At 43.5% G+C, this 22,424-nt stretch overlaps 12 non-coding genes across 12 annotated transcripts; all 12 read right to left on the reverse strand.

The window, feature by feature from the left end:
* Nucleotides 1-87: 87 nt before the first annotated feature.
* On the reverse strand, nucleotides 88-159 carry TRNAG-CCC (transfer RNA glycine (anticodon CCC)). Its single transcript has one exon. It is a non-coding gene; the product is annotated as a tRNA-Gly (tRNA).
* Nucleotides 160-3,298: 3,139 nt separating this feature from the next.
* Nucleotides 3,299-3,370, reverse strand: TRNAG-CCC (transfer RNA glycine (anticodon CCC)). Its single transcript has one exon. It is a non-coding gene; the product is annotated as a tRNA-Gly (tRNA).
* A 1,528-nt stretch (nucleotides 3,371-4,898) lies between these two features.
* On the reverse strand, nucleotides 4,899-4,970 carry TRNAG-UCC (transfer RNA glycine (anticodon UCC)). The gene has a single exon. It is a non-coding gene; the product is annotated as a tRNA-Gly (tRNA).
* Nucleotides 4,971-6,482: 1,512 nt separating this feature from the next.
* Nucleotides 6,483-6,554, reverse strand: TRNAG-CCC (transfer RNA glycine (anticodon CCC)). Its single transcript has one exon. It is a non-coding gene; the product is annotated as a tRNA-Gly (tRNA).
* A 1,535-nt stretch (nucleotides 6,555-8,089) lies between these two features.
* TRNAG-UCC (transfer RNA glycine (anticodon UCC)) lies at nucleotides 8,090-8,161 on the reverse strand. The gene has a single exon. It is a non-coding gene; the product is annotated as a tRNA-Gly (tRNA).
* Nucleotides 8,162-9,683: 1,522 nt separating this feature from the next.
* On the reverse strand, nucleotides 9,684-9,755 carry TRNAG-CCC (transfer RNA glycine (anticodon CCC)). Its single transcript has one exon. It is a non-coding gene; the product is annotated as a tRNA-Gly (tRNA).
* A 1,528-nt stretch (nucleotides 9,756-11,283) lies between these two features.
* Nucleotides 11,284-11,355, reverse strand: TRNAG-UCC (transfer RNA glycine (anticodon UCC)). The gene has a single exon. It is a non-coding gene; the product is annotated as a tRNA-Gly (tRNA).
* Nucleotides 11,356-12,877: 1,522 nt separating this feature from the next.
* On the reverse strand, nucleotides 12,878-12,949 carry TRNAG-CCC (transfer RNA glycine (anticodon CCC)). Its single transcript has one exon. It is a non-coding gene; the product is annotated as a tRNA-Gly (tRNA).
* A 3,139-nt stretch (nucleotides 12,950-16,088) lies between these two features.
* TRNAG-CCC (transfer RNA glycine (anticodon CCC)) lies at nucleotides 16,089-16,160 on the reverse strand. The gene has a single exon. It is a non-coding gene; the product is annotated as a tRNA-Gly (tRNA).
* A 1,528-nt stretch (nucleotides 16,161-17,688) lies between these two features.
* On the reverse strand, nucleotides 17,689-17,760 carry TRNAG-UCC (transfer RNA glycine (anticodon UCC)). The gene has a single exon. It is a non-coding gene; the product is annotated as a tRNA-Gly (tRNA).
* Nucleotides 17,761-19,272: 1,512 nt separating this feature from the next.
* TRNAG-CCC (transfer RNA glycine (anticodon CCC)) lies at nucleotides 19,273-19,344 on the reverse strand. Its single transcript has one exon. It is a non-coding gene; the product is annotated as a tRNA-Gly (tRNA).
* Nucleotides 19,345-20,879: 1,535 nt separating this feature from the next.
* On the reverse strand, nucleotides 20,880-20,951 carry TRNAG-UCC (transfer RNA glycine (anticodon UCC)). The gene has a single exon. It is a non-coding gene; the product is annotated as a tRNA-Gly (tRNA).
* Between the last annotated feature and the right edge of the window lie 1,473 nt (nucleotides 20,952-22,424).

A 22,424-nucleotide genomic window follows, 5' to 3' on the forward strand; every position in this document is an offset into this window, starting at 1 on the left:
GGCTGATTAATCTGTTCGTGAAATTTCCATTTTGTGACATGTTGCATTACAATATATCCTGCTTGCAGAATATATAAGTATTTTCAGTGCGTTGGCCGGGAATCGAACCCGGGTCAACTGCTTGGGAAGCAGCTATGCTCACCACTATACCACCAACGCCCTCTGATGTGTTAGCTCTCGGTTCTAAATATTACGTTGCAGAAATCAATGACTATCTTGCACCAGCTTCAATGGTGCATTTGGTTTAGATACCAACATGAGAAGCAGTAGAACGTTTTTTGCAGAGGGTAAGGAACTGGGGATTGAAACCAAGGACAAAGTTGTGCAGAAGAGAAGAAATGAAAAGCAACAGTACAAATAGTAGAAATGAGCATATATAGGCAGCATGGGAAGCAAAGCAGGGAAGAGAAAGAGAACATTCCATGAAATGCCCAGGAGATAGATAAGAGCAGAACAAAAAGGGAAGAATGAAATTCAAAGCATGCCCAGAAAGTTGTGTGAAGCTCCCACCAGTCAGTCATTTATGGTTATAATTGTGTGTCTTTACTTTCAAAGTACAGGGTTGTACCTTTCACGATCACTCTTGTATTACACAGACACGAATAGTTGAGAAGTCTTTTCTCACATAGCTGGCACAAGCTTGCACTTTTCCTTTCTGGCTATGTGGAAATGACAGCTTGGTCCTTGGAAGGAAAATCAAGCAAAATTAGCAGAGGATGGTTTCGATCCATCGACCTCTGGGTTATGGGCCCAGCACGCTTCCGCTGCGCCACTCTGCTCCTTTGTGAAAGTGTTCTCTTTATGCAGATGAGGAGGCATTCAGAGAAGTGACGTGGGATTGGTCGGGCTCTCACCTCATTTGCCTAAGTATATCGCAAGGCATGCTGGGTGCAGAAAATCTTTATCTTCCCCTCTCACAATCAGTCACAACTGAAAGTCCAGACCCTCTTAGGCACTAGCCGTTTCAGGCCTTTAACAAGACAACAGCTCTCCGACGCTCTCTGTCTCTCTCTCTCTCTCTGTGATCCTAGTGCTTGCATGCTCAGTATTTGGCTTTACCTGGGAGCCAGAGATCTACCCGGTGAGGGCTTGCCGGGTATAAGGCTTTAGAGCGTTTGGGAGCATTCGGTACATGAGAGGACGTTGGACTGGAAGCTATGCAAATTTGAAGCATCCAAACTTCCTGCTGCAGTCGGAGGCTCTTTCCATGGACATCTGCCTTTTGGATTCCTCTAAACTTGCCCTCTGATGAAACATTTTGTGAGCTGCAGTTACCTCCGACGGCTACAAGGTGGTGCTACATTCAGGTGAGGGCACAAGTATGCACAAAATGTTGGGGACTTTTGCCAGATTTATTGCTGGATCTTGCATATTTTTTTCAGAGGCTAAATATTGCCTAGGAAATGCTTTTTAACATAGAGATGCTGGAGTTAAAATGTCTGGTCAGGCCTCAGCCCTTTCATTGTCTGCCACTGTAACATATTTTTTTACCAGTACATGTGAGTGGTGACTCTGCTTTATGAAACTTATCATATATTAGGACAATGAATATAGCAGAAGGGGCGATCGAAATGCTTGCCTACATATTTGTTTATTTTTTATATAATGGCTGATTAACCTCTTAATTATATTACCATTTTGTGAAATGTTGCTTTAAAATATATCCTGCTTGCAGAATATATAAGTATTTGTACTGCGTTGGACGGGAATCGAACCCGGGTCAACTGCTTGGAAGGCAGCTATGCTCACCACTATACCACCAACGCCCTCTGATCTTTGCGCTCTCGGTTCTAAACATTAGGACCCTGAGTTCAATGACTATCATGCACCAGCTTCAATGGTGCATTTGGTTTAGATACCAACATGAAAAGCAATAGAAAGTTTTTGTAGAGGGTAAGGAACTGGGATTGAAACCAAGGACAAAGCTGTGCAGAAGAGAAGAATGGAAAGCAGCAATACAAATAATAGATATGAACACATAGAGGCAGCATGGGAAGCAAAGCAGGGAAGAGAAATAGAGAACATTCCATGAAATGCCCAGGAGATAGATAAGAGCAGAACAAAAAAGGGAAGAATGAAATTCAAAGCCTCCACATAAAAGTGTTTGAAGGTCCCACCAGTCATTCATGCTTATTATTGTGTGCCTTTACTTTCAAAGTACAGTGTGGAGCTTTTGACGATCCCTCTCTTGTATTTCAGCAGACACAGATAGTTGAGAAGTCTTTTCTCACATAGCTGACACAAGCTTGCGCTTTTCCTTGCTGGTAGCGTGGAAATGACAGCTTGGTCCTTGGAAGTAAAATCAAGCAAAATTAGCAGAGGATGGTTTCGATCCATCGACCTCTGGGTTATGGGCCCAGCACGCTTCCGCTGCGCCACTTTGCTCTGTTGTGAAAGTGTTCTTTTTATGCAGATAAGGAGCATTAGGCAGAGTAGCATGGGATTGGTCTGGCTCTCACCTCATTTGCATAAGTATATCCCAAGGCATGCTGGGTGCAGAAAAACTTCATCTTCCCCTCTCACAATCAGTCATAACTGAAAGTCAGACACTCTTAGGCACTAGCCGTTTCAGGCCTTTATCAAGACAGTAGCTCTTGAACCATCTCTCTCTCGCTCTGTGATCCTAGCACTAGCATGCTCAGGATTTGGCTTTACCTTGGAGCCAGAGATATACCCGGTGAGGGCTTGCCCGGTGTGAGGCTTTTGAGCGTTTGGGAGCGTTTGGGAGCGTTTGGGAGCGTTGTGGACGTTGGACAGGAAACTATGCGAATATGAAGCCTCCAACATTCCTGCTTCAGTGAGTGGTTCTTTCCATGGACATCTGACTCTTGGATTCCTCTCAACTTGCCTTCTGATAAAACATTTTGTGAGCAGCAGTTTCCTTCGACAGCTACAAGGTGGCGCTACATTCAGGTGAGAGCACAAGTATGCACAAAATGTTAGGGACTTTTGCCAGATTTATCGGTGGATCTTGCATATTTTTTCAGAGGCTAGATATTGCCTAGAAATGCTTTTTAACATAGAGATGCTGGAGTTACAATGTCTGGTCGGGCCTCAGCCCTTCCATTGTTTGCCCACTGTAACAAATTTATTACCAGCACATGTGTGTTGTGACTCTGCTTTATGAAACTTATCATATATTAGGACAATGTATGTAGCAGAAGGTGCGATTGAGATGTTTGCCCACGTATTTGTTTATTTTTTTATATATGGCTGATTAATCTGTTCGTGAAATTTCCATTTTGTGACATGTTGCATTACAATATATCCTGCTTGCAGAATATATAAGTATTTTCAGTGCGTTGGCCGGGAATCGAACCCGGGTCAACTGCTTGGGAAGCAGCTATGCTCACCACTATACCACCAACGCCCTCTGATGTGTTAGCTCTCGGTTCTAAATATTACGTTGCAGAAATCAATGACTATCTTGCACCAGCTTCAATGGTGCATTTGGTTTAGATACCAACATGAGAAGCAGTAGAACGTTTTTTGCAGAGGGTAAGGAACTGGGGATTGAAACCAAGGACAAAGTTGTGCAGAAGAGAAGAAATGAAAAGCAACAGTACAAATAGTAGAAATGAGCATATATAGGCAGCATGGGAAGCAAAGCAGGGAAGAGAAAGAGAACATTCCATGAAATGCCCAGGAGATAGATAAGAGCAGAACAAAAAGGGAAGAATGAAATTCAAAGCATGCCCAGAAAGTTGTGTGAAGCTCCCACCAGTCATTTATGGTTATAATTGTGTGTCTTTACTTTCAAAGTACAGGGTTGTACCTTTCACGATCACTCTTGTATTACACAGACACGAATAGTTGAGAAGTCTTTTCTCACATAGCTGGTACAAGCTTGCACTTTTCCTTTCTGGCTATGTGGAAATGACAGCTTGGTCCTTGGAAGGAAAATCAAGCAAAATTAGCAGAGGATGGTTTCGATCCATCGACCTCTGGGTTATGGGCCCAGCACGCTTCCGCTGCGCCACTCTGCTCCTTTGTGAAAGTGTTCTGTTTATGCAGATGAGGAGGCATTCAGAGAAGTGACGTGGGATTGGTCGGGCTCTCACCTCATTTGCCTAAGTATATCGCAAGGCATGCTGGGTGCAGAAAATCTTTATCTTCCCCTCTCACAATCAGTCACAACTGAAAGTCCAGACCCTCTTATTCACTAGCCGTTTCAGGCCTTTAACAAGACAACAGCTCTCCGACGCTCTCTGTCTCTCTCTCTCTCTGTGATCCTAGTGCTTGCATGCTCAGTATTTGGCTTTACCTGGGAGCCAGAGATCTACCCGGTGAGGGCTTGCCGGTATAAGGCTTTAGAGCGTTTGGGAGCGTTCGGTACATGAGAGGACGTTGGACTGGAAGCTATGCAAATTTGAAGCATCCAAACTTCCTGCTGCAGTCGGAGGCTCTTTCCATGGACATCTGCCTTTTGGATTCCTCTAAACTTGCCCTCTGATGAAACATTTTGTGAGCTGCAGTTACCTCCGACGGCTACAAGGTGGTGCTACATTCAGGTGAGGGCACAAGTATGCACAAAATGTTGGGGACTTTTGCCAGATTTATTGCTGGATCTTGCATATTTTTTTCAGAGGCTAAATATTGCCTAGGAAATGCTTTTTAACATAGAGATGCTGGAGTTAAAATGTCTGGTCAGGCCTCAGCCCTTTCATTGTCTGCCACTGTAACATATTTTTTTACCAGTACATGTGAGTGGTGACTCTGCTTTATGAAACTTATCATATATTAGGACAATGAATATAGCAGAAGGGGCGATCGAAATGCTTGCCTACATATTTGTTTATTTTTTATATAATGGCTGATTAACCTCTTAATTATATTACCATTTTGTGAAATGTTGCTTTAAAATATATCCTGCTTGCAGAATATATAACTATTTGTACTGCGTTGGCCGGGAATCGAACCCGGGTCAACTGCTTGGAAGGCAGCTATGCTCACCACTATACCACCAACGCCCTCTGATCTTTGCGCTCTCGGTTCTAAACATTAGGACCCTGAGTTCAATGACTATCATGCACCAGCTTCAATGGTGCATTTGGTTTAGATACCAACATGAAAAGCAATAGAAAGTTTTTGTAGAGGGTAAGGAACTGGGATTGAAACCAAGGACAAAGCTGTGCAGAAGAGAAGAATGGAAAGCAGCAATACAAATAATAGATATGAACACATAGAGGCAGCATGGGAAGCAAAGCAGGGAAGAGAAATAGAGAACATTCCATGAAATGCCCAGGAGATAGATAAGAGCAGAACAAAAAAGGGAAGAATGAAATTCAAAGCCTCCACATAAAAGTGTTTGAAGGTCCCACCAGTCATTCATGCTTATTATTGTGTGCCTTTACTTTCAAAGTACAGTGTGGAGCTTTTGACGATCCCTCTCTTGTATTTCAGCAGACACAGATAGTTGAGAAGTCTTTTCTCACATAGCTGACACAAGCTTGCGCTTTTCCTTGCTGGTAGCGTGGAAATGACAGCTTGGTCCTTGGAAGTAAAATCAAGCAAAATTAGCAGAGGATGGTTTCGATCCATCGACCTCTGGGTTATGGGCCCAGCACGCTTCCGCTGCACCACTTTGCTCTGTTGTGAAAGTGTTCTTTTTATGCAGATAAGGAGCATTAGGCAGAGTAGCATGGGATTGGTCTGGCTCTCACCTCATTTGCATAAGTATATCCCAAGGCATGCTGGGTGCAGAAAAACTTCATCTTCCCCTCTCACAATCAGTCATAACTGAAAGTCAGACACTCTTAGGCACTAGCCGTTTCAGGCCTTTATCAAGACAGTAGCTCTTGAACCATCTCTCTCTCGCTCTGTGATCCTAGCACTAGCATGCTCAGGATTTGGCTTTACCTTGGAGCCAGAGATATACCCGGTGAGGGCTTGCCCGGTGTGAGGCTTTTGAGCGTTTGGGAGCGTTGTGGACGTTGGACAGGAAACTATGCGAATATGAAGCCTCCAACATTCCTGCTTCAGTGAGTGGTTCTTTCCATGGACATCTGACTCTTGGATTCCTCTCAACTTGCCTTCTGATAAAACATTTTGTGAGCAGCAGTTTCCTTCGACAGCTACAAGGTGGCGCTACATTCAGGTGAGAGCACAAGTATGCACAAAATGTTAGGGACTTTTGCCAGATTTATCGGTGGATCTTGCATATTTTTTCAGAGGCTAGATATTGCCTAGAAATGCTTTTTAACATAGAGATGCTGGAGTTACAATGTCTGGTCGGGCCTCAGCCCTTCCATTGTTTGCCCACTGTAACAAATTTATTACCAGCACATGTGTGTTGTGACTCTGCTTTATGAAACTTATCTTATAGTAGGACAATGTATGTAGCAGAAGGTGCGATTGAGATGTTTGCCCACGTATTTGTTTATTTTTTTATATATGGCTGATTAATCTGTTCGTGAAATTTCCATTTTGTGACATGTTGCATTACAATATATCCTGCTTGCAGAATATATAAGTATTTTCAGTGCGTTGGCCGGGAATCGAACCCGGGTCAACTGCTTGGGAAGCAGCTATGCTCACCACTATACCACCAACGCCCTCTGATGTGTTAGCTCTCGGTTCTAAATATTACGTTGCAGAAATCAATGACTATCTTGCACCAGCTTCAATGGTGCATTTGGTTTAGATACCAACATGAGAAGCAGTAGAACGTTTTTTGCAGAGGGTAAGGAACTGGGGATTGAAACCAAGGACAAAGTTGTGCAGAAGAGAAGAAATGAAAAGCAACAGTACAAATAGTAGAAATGAGCATATATAGGCAGCATGGGAAGCAAAGCAGGGAAGAGAAAGAGAAAATTCCATGAAATGCCCAGGAGATAGATAAGAGCAGAACAAAAAGGGAAGAATGAAATTCAAAGCATGCCCAGAAAGTTGTGTGAAGCTCCCACCAGTCAGTCATTTATGGTTATAATTGTGTGTCTTTACTTTCAAAGTACAGGGTTGTACCTTTCACGATCACTCTTGTATTACACAGACACGAATAGTTGAGAGGTCTTTTCTCACATAGCTGGCACAAGCTTGCACTTTTCCTTTCTGGCTATGTGGAAATGACAGCTTGGTCCTTGGAAGGAAAATCAAGCAAAATTAGCAGAGGATGGTTTCGATCCATCGACCTCTGGGTTATGGGCCCAGCACGCTTCCGCTGCGCCACTCTGCTCCTTTGTGAAAGTGTTCTCTTTATGCAGATGAGGAGGCATTCAGAGAAGTGACGTGGGATTGGTCGGGCTCTCACCTCATTTGCCTAAGTATATCGCAAGGCATGCTGGGTGCAGAAAATCTTTATCTTCCCCTCTCACAATCAGTCACAACTGAAAGTCCAGACCCTCTTGGGCACTAGCCGTTTCAGGCCTTTAACAAGACAACAGCTCTCCGACGCTCTCTGTCTCTCTCTCTCTCTCTGTGATCCTAGTGCTTGCATGCTCAGTATTTGGCTTTACCTGGGAGCCAGAGATCTACCCGGTGAGGGCTTGCCGGGTATAAGGCTTTAGAGCGTTTGGGAGCATTCGGTACATGAGAGGACGTTGGACTGGAAGCTATGCAAATTTGAAGCATCCAAACTTCCTGCTGCAGTCGGAGGCTCTTTCCATGGACATCTGCCTTTTGGATTCCTCTAAACTTGCCCTCTGATGAAACATTTTGTGAGCTGCAGTTACCTCCGACGGCTACAAGGTGGTGCTACATTCAGGTGAGGGCACAAGTATGCACAAAATGTTGGGGACTTTTGCCAGATTTATTGCTGGATCTTGCATATTTTTTTCAGAGGCTAAATATTGCCTAGGAAATGCTTTTTAACATAGAGATGCTGGAGTTAAAATGTCTGGTCAGGCCTCAGCCCTTTCATTGTCTGCCACTGTAACATATTTTTTTACCAGTACATGTGAGTGGTGACTCTGCTTTCTGAAACTTATCATATATTAGGACAATGAATATAGCAGAAGGGGCGATCGAAATGCTTGCCTACATATTTGTTTATTTTTTATATAATGGCTGATTAACCTCTTAATTATATTACCATTTTGTGAAATGTTGCTTTAAAATATATCCTGCTTGCAGAATATATAAGTATTTGTACTGCGTTGGCCGGGAATCGAACCCGGGTCAACTGCTTGGAAGGCAGCTATGCTCACCACTATACCACCAACGCCCTCTGATCTTTGCGCTCTCGGTTCTAAACATTAGGACCCTGAGTTCAATGACTATCATGCACCAGCTTCAATGGTGCATTTGGTTTAGATACCAACATGAAAAGCAATAGAAAGTTTTTGTAGAGGGTAAGGAACTGGGATTGAAACCAAGGACAAAGCTGTGCAGAAGAGAAGAATGGAAAGCAGCAATACAAATAATAGATATGAACACATAGAGGCAGCATGGGAAGCAAAGCAGGGAAGAGAAATAGAGAACATTCCATGAAATGCCCAGGAGATAGATAAGAGCAGAACAAAAAAGGGAAGAATGAAATTCAAAGCCTCCACATAAAAGTGTTTGAAGGTCCCACCAGTCATTCATGCTTATTATTGTGTGCCTTTACTTTCAAAGTACAGTGTGGAGCTTTTGACGATCCCTCTCTTGTATTTCAGCAGACACAGATAGTTGAGAAGTCTTTTCTCACATAGCTGACACAAGCTTGCGCTTTTCCTTGCTGGTAGCGTGGAAATGACAGCTTGGTCCTTGGAAGTAAAATCAAGCAAAATTAGCAGAGGATGGTTTCGATCCATCGACCTCTGGGTTATGGGCCCAGCACGCTTCCGCTGCGCCACTTTGCTCTGTTGTGAAAGTGTTCTTTTTATGCAGATAAGGAGCATTAGGCAGAGTAGCATGGGATTGGTCTGGCTCTCACCTCATTTGCATAAGTATATCCCAAGGCATGCTGGGTGCAGAAAAACTTCATCTTCCCCTCTCACAATCAGTCATAACTGAAAGTCAGACACTCTTAGGCACTAGCCGTTTCAGGCCTTTATCAAGACAGTAGCTCTTGAACCATCTCTCTCTCGCTCTGTGATCCTAGCACTAGCATGCTCAGGATTTGGCTTTACCTTGGAGCCAGAGATATACCCGGTGAGGGCTTGCCCGGTGTGAGGCTTTTGAGCGTTTGGGAGCGTTCGGGACGTGAGTGGACGTTGGACAGGAAACTATGCGAATATGAAGCCTCCAACATTCCTGCTTCAGTGAGTGGTTCTTTCCATGGACATCTGACTCTTGGATTCCTCTCAACTTGCCTTCTGATAAAACATTTTGTGAGCAGCAGTTTCCTTCGACAGCTACAAGGTGGCGCTACATTCAGGTGAGAGCACAAGTATGCACAAAATGTTAGGGACTTTTGCCAGATTTATCGGTGGATCTTGCATATTTTTTCAGAGGCTAGATATTGCCTAGAAATGCTTTTTAATATAGAGATGCTGGAGTTACAATGTCTGGTCGGGCCTCAGCCCTTCCATTGTTTGCCCACTGTAACAAATTTATTACCAGCACATGTGTGTTGTGACTCTGCTTTATGAAACTTATCATATATTAGGACAATGTATGTAGCAGAAGGTGCGATTGAGATGTTTGCCCACGTATTTGTTTATTTTTTTATATATGGCTGATTAATCTGTTCGTGAAATTTCCATTTTGTGACATGTTGCATTACAATATATCCTGCTTGCAGAATATATAAGTATTTTCAGTGCGTTGGCCGGGAATCGAACCCGGGTCAACTGCTTGGGAAGCAGCTATGCTCACCACTATACCACCAACGCCCTCTGATGTGTTAGCTCTCGGTTCTAAATATTACGTTGCAGAAATCAATGACTATCTTGCACCAGCTTCAATGGTGCATTTGGTTTAGATACCAACATGAGAAGCAGTAGAACGTTTTTTGCAGAGGGTAAGGAACTGGGGATTGAAACCAAGGACAAAGTTGTGCAGAAGAGAAGAAATGAAAAGCAACAGTACAAATAGTAGAAATGAGCATATATAGGCAGCATGGGAAGCAAAGCAGGGAAGAGAAAGAGAACATTCCATGAAATGCCCAGGAGATAGATAAGAGCAGAACAAAAAGGGAAGAATGAAATTCAAAGCATGCCCAGAAAGTTGTGTGAAGCTCCCACCAGTCATTTATGGTTATAATTGTGTGTCTTTACTTTCAAAGTACAGGGTTGTACCTTTCACGATCACTCTTGTATTACACAGACACGAATAGTTGAGAAGTCTTTTCTCACATAGCTGGTACAAGCTTGCACTTTTCCTTTCTGGCTATGTGGAAATGACAGCTTGGTCCTTGGAAGGAAAATCAAGCAAAATTAGCAGAGGATGGTTTCGATCCATCGACCTCTGGGTTATGGGCCCAGCACGCTTCCGCTGCGCCACTCTGCTCCTTTGTGAAAGTGTTCTGTTTATGCAGATGAGGAGGCATTCAGAGAAGTGACGTGGGATTGGTCGGGCTCTCACCTCATTTGCCTAAGTATATCGCAAGGCATGCTGGGTGCAGAAAATCTTTATCTTCCCCTCTCACAATCAGTCACAACTGAAAGTCCAGACCCTCTTATTCACTAGCCGTTTCAGGCCTTTAACAAGACAACAGCTCTCCGACGCTCTCTGTCTCTCTCTCTCTCTGTGATCCTAGTGCTTGCATGCTCAGTATTTGGCTTTACCTGGGAGCCAGAGATCTACCCGGTGAGGGCTTGCCGGTATAAGGCTTTAGAGCGTTTGGGAGCGTTCGGTACATGAGAGGACGTTGGACTGGAAGCTATGCAAATTTGAAGCATCCAAACTTCCTGCTGCAGTCGGAGGCTCTTTCCATGGACATCTGCCTTTTGGATTCCTCTAAACTTGCCCTCTGATGAAACATTTTGTGAGCTGCAGTTACCTCCGACGGCTACAAGGTGGTGCTACATTCAGGTGAGGGCACAAGTATGCACAAAATGTTGGGGACTTTTGCCAGATTTATTGCTGGATCTTGCATATTTTTTTCAGAGGCTAAATATTGCCTAGGAAATGCTTTTTAACATAGAGATGCTGGAGTTAAAATGTCTGGTCAGGCCTCAGCCCTTTCATTGTCTGCCACTGTAACATATTTTTTTACCAGTACATGTGAGTGGTGACTCTGCTTTATGAAACTTATCATATATTAGGACAATGAATATAGCAGAAGGGGCGATCGAAATGCTTGCCTACATATTTGTTTATTTTTTATATAATGGCTGATTAACCTCTTAATTATATTACCATTTTGTGAAATGTTGCTTTAAAATATATCCTGCTTGCAGAATATATAACTATTTGTACTGCGTTGGCCGGGAATCGAACCCGGGTCAACTGCTTGGAAGGCAGCTATGCTCACCACTATACCACCAACGCCCTCTGATCTTTGCGCTCTCGGTTCTAAACATTAGGACCCTGAGTTCAATGACTATCATGCACCAGCTTCAATGGTGCATTTGGTTTAGATACCAACATGAAAAGCAATAGAAAGTTTTTGTAGAGGGTAAGGAACTGGGATTGAAACCAAGGACAAAGCTGTGCAGAAGAGAAGAATGGAAAGCAGCAATACAAATAATAGATATGAACACATAGAGGCAGCATGGGAAGCAAAGCAGGGAAGAGAAATAGAGAACATTCCATGAAATGCCCAGGAGATAGATAAGAGCAGAACAAAAAAGGGAAGAATGAAATTCAAAGCCTCCACATAAAAGTGTTTGAAGGTCCCACCAGTCATTCATGCTTATTATTGTGTGCCTTTACTTTCAAAGTACAGTGTGGAGCTTTTGACGATCCCTCTCTTGTATTTCAGCAGACACAGATAGTTGAGAAGTCTTTTCTCACATAGCTGACACAAGCTTGCGCTTTTCCTTGCTGGTAGCGTGGAAATGACAGCTTGGTCCTTGGAAGTAAAATCAAGCAAAATTAGCAGAGGATGGTTTCGATCCATCGACCTCTGGGTTATGGGCCCAGCACGCTTCCGCTGCGCCACTTTGCTCTGTTGTGAAAGTGTTCTTTTTATGCAGATAAGGAGCATTAGGCAGAGTAGCATGGGATTGGTCTGGCTCTCACCTCATTTGCATAAGTATATCCCAAGGCATGCTGGGTGCAGAAAAACTTCATCTTCCCCTCTCACAATCAGTCATAACTGAAAGTCAGACACTCTTAGGCACTAGCCGTTTCAGGCCTTTATCAAGACAGTAGCTCTTGAACCATCTCTCTCTCGCTCTGTGATCCTAGCACTAGCATGCTCAGGATTTGGCTTTACCTTGGAGCCAGAGATATACCCGGTGAGGGCTTGCCCGGTGTGAGGCTTTTGAGCGTTTGGGAGCGTTCGGGACGTGAGTGGACGTTGGACAGGAAACTATGCGAATATGAAGCCTCCAACATTCCTGCTTCAGTGAGTGGTTCTTTCCATGGACATCTGACTCTTGGATTCCTCTCAACTTGCCTTCTGATAAAACATTTTGTGAGCAGCAGTTTCCTTCGACAGCTACAAGGTGGCGCTACATTCAGGTGAGAGCACAAGTATGCACAAAATGTTAGGGACTTTTGCCAGATTTATCGGTGGATCTTGCATATTTTTTCAGAGGCTAGATATTGCCTAGAAATGCTTTTTAACATAGAGATGCTGGAGTTACAATGTCTGGTCGGGCCTCAGCCCTTCCATTGTTTGCCCACTGTAACAAATTTATTACCAGCACATGTGTGTTGTGACTCTGCTTTATGAAACTTATCATATATTAGGACAATGTATGTAGCAGAAGGTGCGATTGAGATGTTTGCCCACGTATTTGTTTATTTTTTTATATATGGCTGATTAATCTGTTCGTGAAATTTCCATTTTGTGACATGTTGCATTACAATATATCCTGCTTGCAGAATATATAAGTATTTTCAGTGCGTTGGCCGGGAATCGAACCCGGGTCAACTGCTTGGGAAGCAGCTATGCTCACCACTATACCACCAACGCCCTCTGATGTGTTAGCTCTCGGTTCTAAATATTACGTTGCAGAAATCAATGACTATCTTGCACCAGCTTCAATGGTGCATTTGGTTTAGATACCAACATGAGAAGCAGTAGAACGTTTTTTGCAGAGGGTAAGGAACTGGGGATTGAAACCAAGGACAAAGTTGTGCAGAAGAGAAGAAATGAAAAGCAACAGTACAAATAGTAGAAATGAGCATATATAGGCAGCATGGGAAGCAAAGCAGGGAAGAGAAAGAGAACATTCCATGAAATGCCCAGGAGATAGATAAGAGCAGAACAAAAAGGGAAGAATGAAATTCAAAGCATGCCCAGAAAGTTGTGTGAAGCTCCCACCAGTCAGTCATTTATGGTTATAATTGTGTGTCTTTACTTTCAAAGTACAGGGTTGTACCTTTCACGATCACTCTTGTATTACACAGACACGAATAGTTGAGAAGTCTTTTCTCACATAGCTGGCACAAGCTTGCACTTTTCCTTTCTGGCTATGTGGAAATGACAGCTTGGTCCTTGGAAGGAAAATCAAGCAAAATTAGCAGAGGATGGTTTCGATCCATCGACCTCTGGGTTATGGGCCCAGCACGCTTCCGCTGCGCCACTCTGCTCCTTTGTGAAAGTGTTCTCTTTATGCAGATGAGGAGGCATTCAGAGAAGTGACGTGGGATTGGTCGGGCTCTCACCTCATTTGCCTAAGTATATCGCAAGGCATGCTGGGTGCAGAAAATCTTTATCTTCCCCTCTCACAATCAGTCACAACTGAAAGTCCAGACCCTCTTAGGCACTAGCCGTTTCAGGCCTTTAACAAGACAACAGCTCTCCGACGCTCTCTGTCTCTCTCTCTCTCTCTGTGATCCTAGTGCTTGCATGCTCAGTATTTGGCTTTACCTGGGAGCCAGAGATCTACCCGGTGAGGGCTTGCCGGGTATAAGGCTTTAGAGCGTTTGGGAGCATTCGGTACATGAGAGGACGTTGGACTGGAAGCTATGCAAATTTGAAGCATCCAAACTTCCTGCTGCAGTCGGAGGCTCTTTCCATGGACATCTGCCTTTTGGATTCCTCTAAACTTGCCCTCTGATGAAACATTTTGTGAGCTGCAGTTACCTCCGACGGCTACAAGGTGGTGCTACATTCAGGTGAGGGCACAAGTATGCACAAAATGTTGGGGACTTTTGCCAGATTTATTGCTGGATCTTGCATATTTTTTTCAGAGGCTAAATATTGCCTAGGAAATGCTTTTTAACATAGAGATGCTGGAGTTAAAATGTCTGGTCAGGCCTCAGCCCTTTCATTGTCTGCCACTGTAACATATTTTTTTACCAGTACATGTGAGTGGTGACTCTGCTTTATGAAACTTATCATATATTAGGACAATGAATATAGCAGAAGGGGCGATCGAAATGCTTGCCTACATATTTGTTTATTTTTTATATAATGGCTGATTAACCTCTTAATTATATTACCATTTTGTGAAATGTTGCTTTAAAATATATCCTGCTTGCAGAATATATAAGTATTTGTACTGCGTTGGACGGGAATCGAACCCGGGTCAACTGCTTGGAAGGCAGCTATGCTCACCACTATACCACCAACGCCCTCTGATCTTTGCGCTCTCGGTTCTAAACATTAGGACCCTGAGTTCAATGACTATCATGCACCAGCTTCAATGGTGCATTTGGTTTAGATACCAACATGAAAAGCAATAGAAAGTTTTTGTAGAGGGTAAGGAACTGGGATTGAAACCAAGGACAAAGCTGTGCAGAAGAGAAGAATGGAAAGCAGCAATACAAATAATAGATATGAACACATAGAGGCAGCATGGGAAGCAAAGCAGGGAAGAGAAATAGAGAACATTCCATGAAATGCCCAGGAGATAGATAAGAGCAGAACAAAAAAGGGAAGAATGAAATTCAAAGCCTCCACATAAAAGTGTTTGAAGGTCCCACCAGTCATTCATGCTTATTATTGTGTGCCTTTACTTTCAAAGTACAGTGTGGAGCTTTTGACGATCCCTCTCTTGTATTTCAGCAGACACAGATAGTTGAGAAGTCTTTTCTCACATAGCTGACACAAGCTTGCGCTTTTCCTTGCTGGTAGCGTGGAAATGACAGCTTGGTCCTTGGAAGTAAAATCAAGCAAAATTAGCAGAGGATGGTTTCGATCCATCGACCTCTGGGTTATGGGCCCAGCACGCTTCCGCTGCGCCACTTTGCTCTGTTGTGAAAGTGTTCTTTTTATGCAGATAAGGAGCATTAGGCAGAGTAGCATGGGATTGGTCTGGCTCTCACCTCATTTGCATAAGTATATCCCAAGGCATGCTGGGTGCAGAAAAACTTCATCTTCCCCTCTCACAATCAGTCATAACTGAAAGTCAGACACTCTTAGGCACTAGCCGTTTCAGGCCTTTATCAAGACAGTAGCTCTTGAACCATCTCTCTCTCGCTCTGTGATCCTAGCACTAGCATGCTCAGGATTTGGCTTTACCTTGGAGCCAGAGATATACCCGGTGAGGGCTTGCCCGGTGTGAGGCTTTTGAGCGTTTGGGAGCGTTTGGGAGCGTTTGGGAGCGTTGTGGACGTTGGACAGGAAACTATGCGAATATGAAGCCTCCAACATTCCTGCTTCAGTGAGTGGTTCTTTCCATGGACATCTGACTCTTGGATTCCTCTCAACTTGCCTTCTGATAAAACATTTTGTGAGCAGCAGTTTCCTTCGACAGCTACAAGGTGGCGCTACATTCAGGTGAGAGCACAAGTATGCACAAAATGTTAGGGACTTTTGCCAGATTTATCGGTGGATCTTGCATATTTTTTCAGAGGCTAGATATTGCCTAGAAATGCTTTTTAACATAGAGATGCTGGAGTTACAATGTCTGGTCGGGCCTCAGCCCTTCCATTGTTTGCCCACTGTAACAAATTTATTACCAGCACATGTGTGTTGTGACTCTGCTTTATGAAACTTATCATATATTAGGACAATGTATGTAGCAGAAGGTGCGATTGAGATGTTTGCCCACGTATTTGTTTATTTTTTTATATATGGCTGATTAATCTGTTCGTGAAATTTCCATTTTGTGACATGTTGCATTACAATATATCCTGCTTGCAGAATATATAAGTATTTTCAGTGCGTTGGCCGGGAATCGAACCCGGGTCAACTGCTTGGGAAGCAGCTATGCTCACCACTATACCACCAACGCCCTCTGATGTGTTAGCTCTCGGTTCTAAATATTACGTTGCAGAAATCAATGACTATCTTGCACCAGCTTCAATGGTGCATTTGGTTTAGATACCAACATGAGAAGCAGTAGAACGTTTTTTGCAGAGGGTAAGGAACTGGGGATTGAAACCAAGGACAAAGTTGTGCAGAAGAGAAGAAATGAAAAGCAACAGTACAAATAGTAGAAATGAGCATATATAGGCAGCATGGGAAGCAAAGCAGGGAAGAGAAAGAGAACATTCCATGAAATGCCCAGGAGATAGATAAGAGCAGAACAAAAAGGGAAGAATGAAATTCAAAGCATGCCCAGAAAGTTGTGTGAAGCTCCCACCAGTCATTTATGGTTATAATTGTGTGTCTTTACTTTCAAAGTACAGGGTTGTACCTTTCACGATCACTCTTGTATTACACAGACACGAATAGTTGAGAAGTCTTTTCTCACATAGCTGGTACAAGCTTGCACTTTTCCTTTCTGGCTATGTGGAAATGACAGCTTGGTCCTTGGAAGGAAAATCAAGCAAAATTAGCAGAGGATGGTTTCGATCCATCGACCTCTGGGTTATGGGCCCAGCACGCTTCCGCTGCGCCACTCTGCTCCTTTGTGAAAGTGTTCTGTTTATGCAGATGAGGAGGCATTCAGAGAAGTGACGTGGGATTGGTCGGGCTCTCACCTCATTTGCCTAAGTATATCGCAAGGCATGCTGGGTGCAGAAAATCTTTATCTTCCCCTCTCACAATCAGTCACAACTGAAAGTCCAGACCCTCTTATTCACTAGCCGTTTCAGGCCTTTAACAAGACAACAGCTCTCCGACGCTCTCTGTCTCTCTCTCTCTCTGTGATCCTAGTGCTTGCATGCTCAGTATTTGGCTTTACCTGGGAGCCAGAGATCTACCCGGTGAGGGCTTGCCGGTATAAGGCTTTAGAGCGTTTGGGAGCGTTCGGTACATGAGAGGACGTTGGACTGGAAGCTATGCAAATTTGAAGCATCCAAACTTCCTGCTGCAGTCGGAGGCTCTTTCCATGGACATCTGCCTTTTGGATTCCTCTAAACTTGCCCTCTGATGAAACATTTTGTGAGCTGCAGTTACCTCCGACGGCTACAAGGTGGTGCTACATTCAGGTGAGGGCACAAGTATGCACAAAATGTTGGGGACTTTTGCCAGATTTATTGCTGGATCTTGCATATTTTTTTCAGAGGCTAAATATTGCCTAGGAAATGCTTTTTAACATAGAGATGCTGGAGTTAAAATGTCTGGTCAGGCCTCAGCCCTTTCATTGTCTGCCACTGTAACATATTTTTTTACCAGTACATGTGAGTGGTGACTCTGCTTTATGAAACTTATCATATATTAGGACAATGAATATAGCAGAAGGGGCGATCGAAATGCTTGCCTACATATTTGTTTATTTTTTATATAATGGCTGATTAACCTCTTAATTATATTACCATTTTGTGAAATGTTGCTTTAAAATATATCCTGCTTGCAGAATATATAACTATTTGTACTGCGTTGGCCGGGAATCGAACCCGGGTCAACTGCTTGGAAGGCAGCTATGCTCACCACTATACCACCAACGCCCTCTGATCTTTGCGCTCTCGGTTCTAAACATTAGGACCCTGAGTTCAATGACTATCATGCACCAGCTTCAATGGTGCATTTGGTTTAGATACCAACATGAAAAGCAATAGAAAGTTTTTGTAGAGGGTAAGGAACTGGGATTGAAACCAAGGACAAAGCTGTGCAGAAGAGAAGAATGGAAAGCAGCAATACAAATAATAGATATGAACACATAGAGGCAGCATGGGAAGCAAAGCAGGGAAGAGAAATAGAGAACATTCCATGAAATGCCCAGGAGATAGATAAGAGCAGAACAAAAAAGGGAAGAATGAAATTCAAAGCCTCCACATAAAAGTGTTTGAAGGTCCCACCAGTCATTCATGCTTATTATTGTGTGCCTTTACTTTCAAAGTACAGTGTGGAGCTTTTGACGATCCCTCTCTTGTATTTCAGCAGACACAGATAGTTGAGAAGTCTTTTCTCACATAGCTGACACAAGCTTGCGCTTTTCCTTGCTGGTAGCGTGGAAATGACAGCTTGGTCCTTGGAAGTAAAATCAAGCAAAATTAGCAGAGGATGGTTTCGATCCATCGACCTCTGGGTTATGGGCCCAGCACGCTTCCGCTGCACCACTTTGCTCTGTTGTGAAAGTGTTCTTTTTATGCAGATAAGGAGCATTAGGCAGAGTAGCATGGGATTGGTCTGGCTCTCACCTCATTTGCATAAGTATATCCCAAGGCATGCTGGGTGCAGAAAAACTTCATCTTCCCCTCTCACAATCAGTCATAACTGAAAGTCAGACACTCTTAGGCACTAGCCGTTTCAGGCCTTTATCAAGACAGTAGCTCTTGAACCATCTCTCTCTCGCTCTGTGATCCTAGCACTAGCATGCTCAGGATTTGGCTTTACCTTGGAGCCAGAGATATACCCGGTGAGGGCTTGCCCGGTGTGAGGCTTTTGAGCGTTTGGGAGCGTTGTGGACGTTGGACAGGAAACTATGCGAATATGAAGCCTCCAACATTCCTGCTTCAGTGAGTGGTTCTTTCCATGGACATCTGACTCTTGGATTCCTCTCAACTTGCCTTCTGATAAAACATTTTGTGAGCAGCAGTTTCCTTCGACAGCTACAAGGTGGCGCTACATTCAGGTGAGAGCACAAGTATGCACAAAATGTTAGGGACTTTTGCCAGATTTATCGGTGGATCTTGCATATTTTTTCAGAGGCTAGATATTGCCTAGAAATGCTTTTTAACATAGAGATGCTGGAGTTACAATGTCTGGTCGGGCCTCAGCCCTTCCATTGTTTGCCCACTGTAACAAATTTATTACCAGCACATGTGTGTTGTGACTCTGCTTTATGAAACTTATCATATAGTAGGACAATGTATGTAGCAGAAGGTGCGATTGAGATGTTTGCCCACGTATTTGTTTATTTTTTTATATATGGCTGATTAATCTGTTCGTGAAATTTCCATTTTGTGACATGTTGCATTACAATATATCCTGCTTGCAGAATATATAAGTATTTTCAGTGCGTTGGCCGGGAATCGAACCCGGGTCAACTGCTTGGGAAGCAGCTATGCTCACCACTATACCACCAACGCCCTCTGATGTGTTAGCTCTCGGTTCTAAATATTACGTTGCAGAAATCAATGACTATCTTGCACCAGCTTCAATGGTGCATTTGGTTTAGATACCAACATGAGAAGCAGTAGAACGTTTTTTGCAGAGGGTAAGGAACTGGGGATTGAAACCAAGGACAAAGTTGTGCAGAAGAGAAGAAATGAAAAGCAACAGTACAAATAGTAGAAATGAGCATATATAGGCAGCATGGGAAGCAAAGCAGGGAAGAGAAAGAGAACATTCCATGAAATGCCCAGGAGATAGATAAGAGCAGAACAAAAAGGGAAGAATGAAATTCAAAGCATGCCCAGAAAGTTGTGTGAAGCTCCCACCAGTCAGTCATTTATGGTTATAATTGTGTGTCTTTACTTTCAAAGTACAGGGTTGTACCTTTCACGATCACTCTTGTATTACACAGACACGAATAGTTGAGAGGTCTTTTCTCACATAGCTGGCACAAGCTTGCACTTTTCCTTTCTGGCTATGTGGAAATGACAGCTTGGTCCTTGGAAGGAAAATCAAGCAAAATTAGCAGAGGATGGTTTCGATCCATCGACCTCTGGGTTATGGGCCCAGCACGCTTCCGCTGCGCCACTCTGCTCCTTTGTGAAAGTGTTCTCTTTATGCAGATGAGGAGGCATTCAGAGAAGTGACGTGGGATTGGTCGGGCTCTCACCTCATTTGCCTAAGTATATCGCAAGGCATGCTGGGTGCAGAAAATCTTTATCTTCCCCTCTCACAATCAGTCACAACTGAAAGTCCAGACCCTCTTGGGCACTAGCCGTTTCAGGCCTTTAACAAGACAACAGCTCTCCGACGCTCTCTGTCTCTCTCTCTCTCTCTGTGATCCTAGTGCTTGCATGCTCAGTATTTGGCTTTACCTGGGAGCCAGAGATCTACCCGGTGAGGGCTTGCCGGGTATAAGGCTTTAGAGCGTTTGGGAGCATTCGGTACATGAGAGGACGTTGGACTGGAAGCTATGCAAATTTGAAGCATCCAAACTTCCTGCTGCAGTCGGAGGCTCTTTCCATGGACATCTGCCTTTTGGATTCCTCTAAACTTGCCCTCTGATGAAACATTTTGTGAGCTGCAGTTACCTCCGACGGCTACAAGGTGGTGCTACATTCAGGTGAGGGCACAAGTATGCACAAAATGTTGGGGACTTTTGCCAGATTTATTGCTGGATCTTGCATATTTTTTTCAGAGGCTAAATATTGCCTAGGAAATGCTTTTTAACATAGAGATGCTGGAGTTAAAATGTCTGGTCAGGCCTCAGCCCTTTCATTGTCTGCCACTGTAACATATTTTTTTACCAGTACATGTGAGTGGTGACTCTGCTTTATGAAACTTATCATATATTAGGACAATGAATATAGCAGAAGGGGCGATCGAAATGCTTGCCTACATATTTGTTTATTTTTTATATAATGGCTGATTAACCTCTTAATTATATTACCATTTTGTGAAATGTTGCTTTAAAATATATCCTGCTTGCAGAATATATAAGTATTTGTACTGCGTTGGCCGGGAATCGAACCCGGGTCAACTGCTTGGAAGGCAGCTATGCTCACCACTATACCACCAACGCCCTCTGATCTTTGCGCTCTCGGTTCTAAACATTAGGACCCTGAGTTCAATGACTATCATGCACCAGCTTCAATGGTGCATTTGGTTTAGATACCAACATGAAAAGCAATAGAAAGTTTTTGTAGAGGGTAAGGAACTGGGATTGAAACCAAGGACAAAGCTGTGCAGAAGAGAAGAATGGAAAGCAGCAATACAAATAATAGATATGAACACATAGAGGCAGCATGGGAAGCAAAGCAGGGAAGAGAAATAGAGAACATTCCATGAAATGCCCAGGAGATAGATAAGAGCAGAACAAAAAAGGGAAGAATGAAATTCAAAGCCTCCACATAAAAGTGTTTGAAGGTCCCACCAGTCATTCATGCTTATTATTGTGTGCCTTTACTTTCAAAGTACAGTGTGGAGCTTTTGACGATCCCTCTCTTGTATTTCAGCAGACACAGATAGTTGAGAAGTCTTTTCTCACATAGCTGACACAAGCTTGCGCTTTTCCTTGCTGGTAGCGTGGAAATGACAGCTTGGTCCTTGGAAGTAAAATCAAGCAAAATTAGCAGAGGATGGTTTCGATCCATCGACCTCTGGGTTATGGGCCCAGCACGCTTCCGCTGCGCCACTTTGCTCTGTTGTGAAAGTGTTCTTTTTATGCAGATAAGGAGCATTAGGCAGAGTAGCATGGGATTGGTCTGGCTCTCACCTCATTTGCATAAGTATATCCCAAGGCATGCTGGGTGCAGAAAAACTTCATCTTCCCCTCTCACAATCAGTCATAACTGAAAGTCAGACACTCTTAGGCACTAGCCGTTTCAGGCCTTTATCAAGACAGTAGCTCTTGAACCATCTCTCTCTCGCTCTGTGATCCTAGCACTAGCATGCTCAGGATTTGGCTTTACCTTGGAGCCAGAGATATACCCGGTGAGGGCTTGCCCGGTGTGAGGCTTTTGAGCGTTTGGGAGCGTTCGGGACGTGAGTGGACGTTGGACAGGAAACTATGCGAATATGAAGCCTCCAACATTCCTGCTTCAGTGAGTGGTTCTTTCCATGGACATCTGACTCTTGGATTCCTCTCAACTTGCCTTCTGATAAAACATTTTGTGAGCAGCAGTTTCCTTCGACAGCTACAAGGTGGCGCTACATTCAGGTGAGAGCACAAGTATGCACAAAATGTTAGGGACTTTTGCCAGATTTATCGGTGGATCTTGCATATTTTTTCAGAGGCTAGATATTGCCTAGAAATGCTTTTTAATATAGAGATGCTGGAGTTACAATGTCTGGTCGGGCCTCAGCCCTTCCATTGTTTGCCCACTGTAACAAATTTATTACCAGCACATGTGTGTTGTGACTCTGCTTTATGAAACTTATCATATATTAGGACAATGTATGTAGCAGAAGGTGCGATTGAGATGTTTGCCCACGTATTTGTTTATTTTTTTATATATGGCTGATTAATCTGTTCGTGAAATTTCCATTTTGTGAC

Source organism: Lissotriton vulgaris, chromosome 9, assembly GCF_964263255.1.
Source record: "Lissotriton vulgaris chromosome 9, aLisVul1.2, whole genome shotgun sequence".
Taxonomy (NCBI): domain Eukaryota; kingdom Metazoa; phylum Chordata; class Amphibia; order Caudata; family Salamandridae; genus Lissotriton; species Lissotriton vulgaris.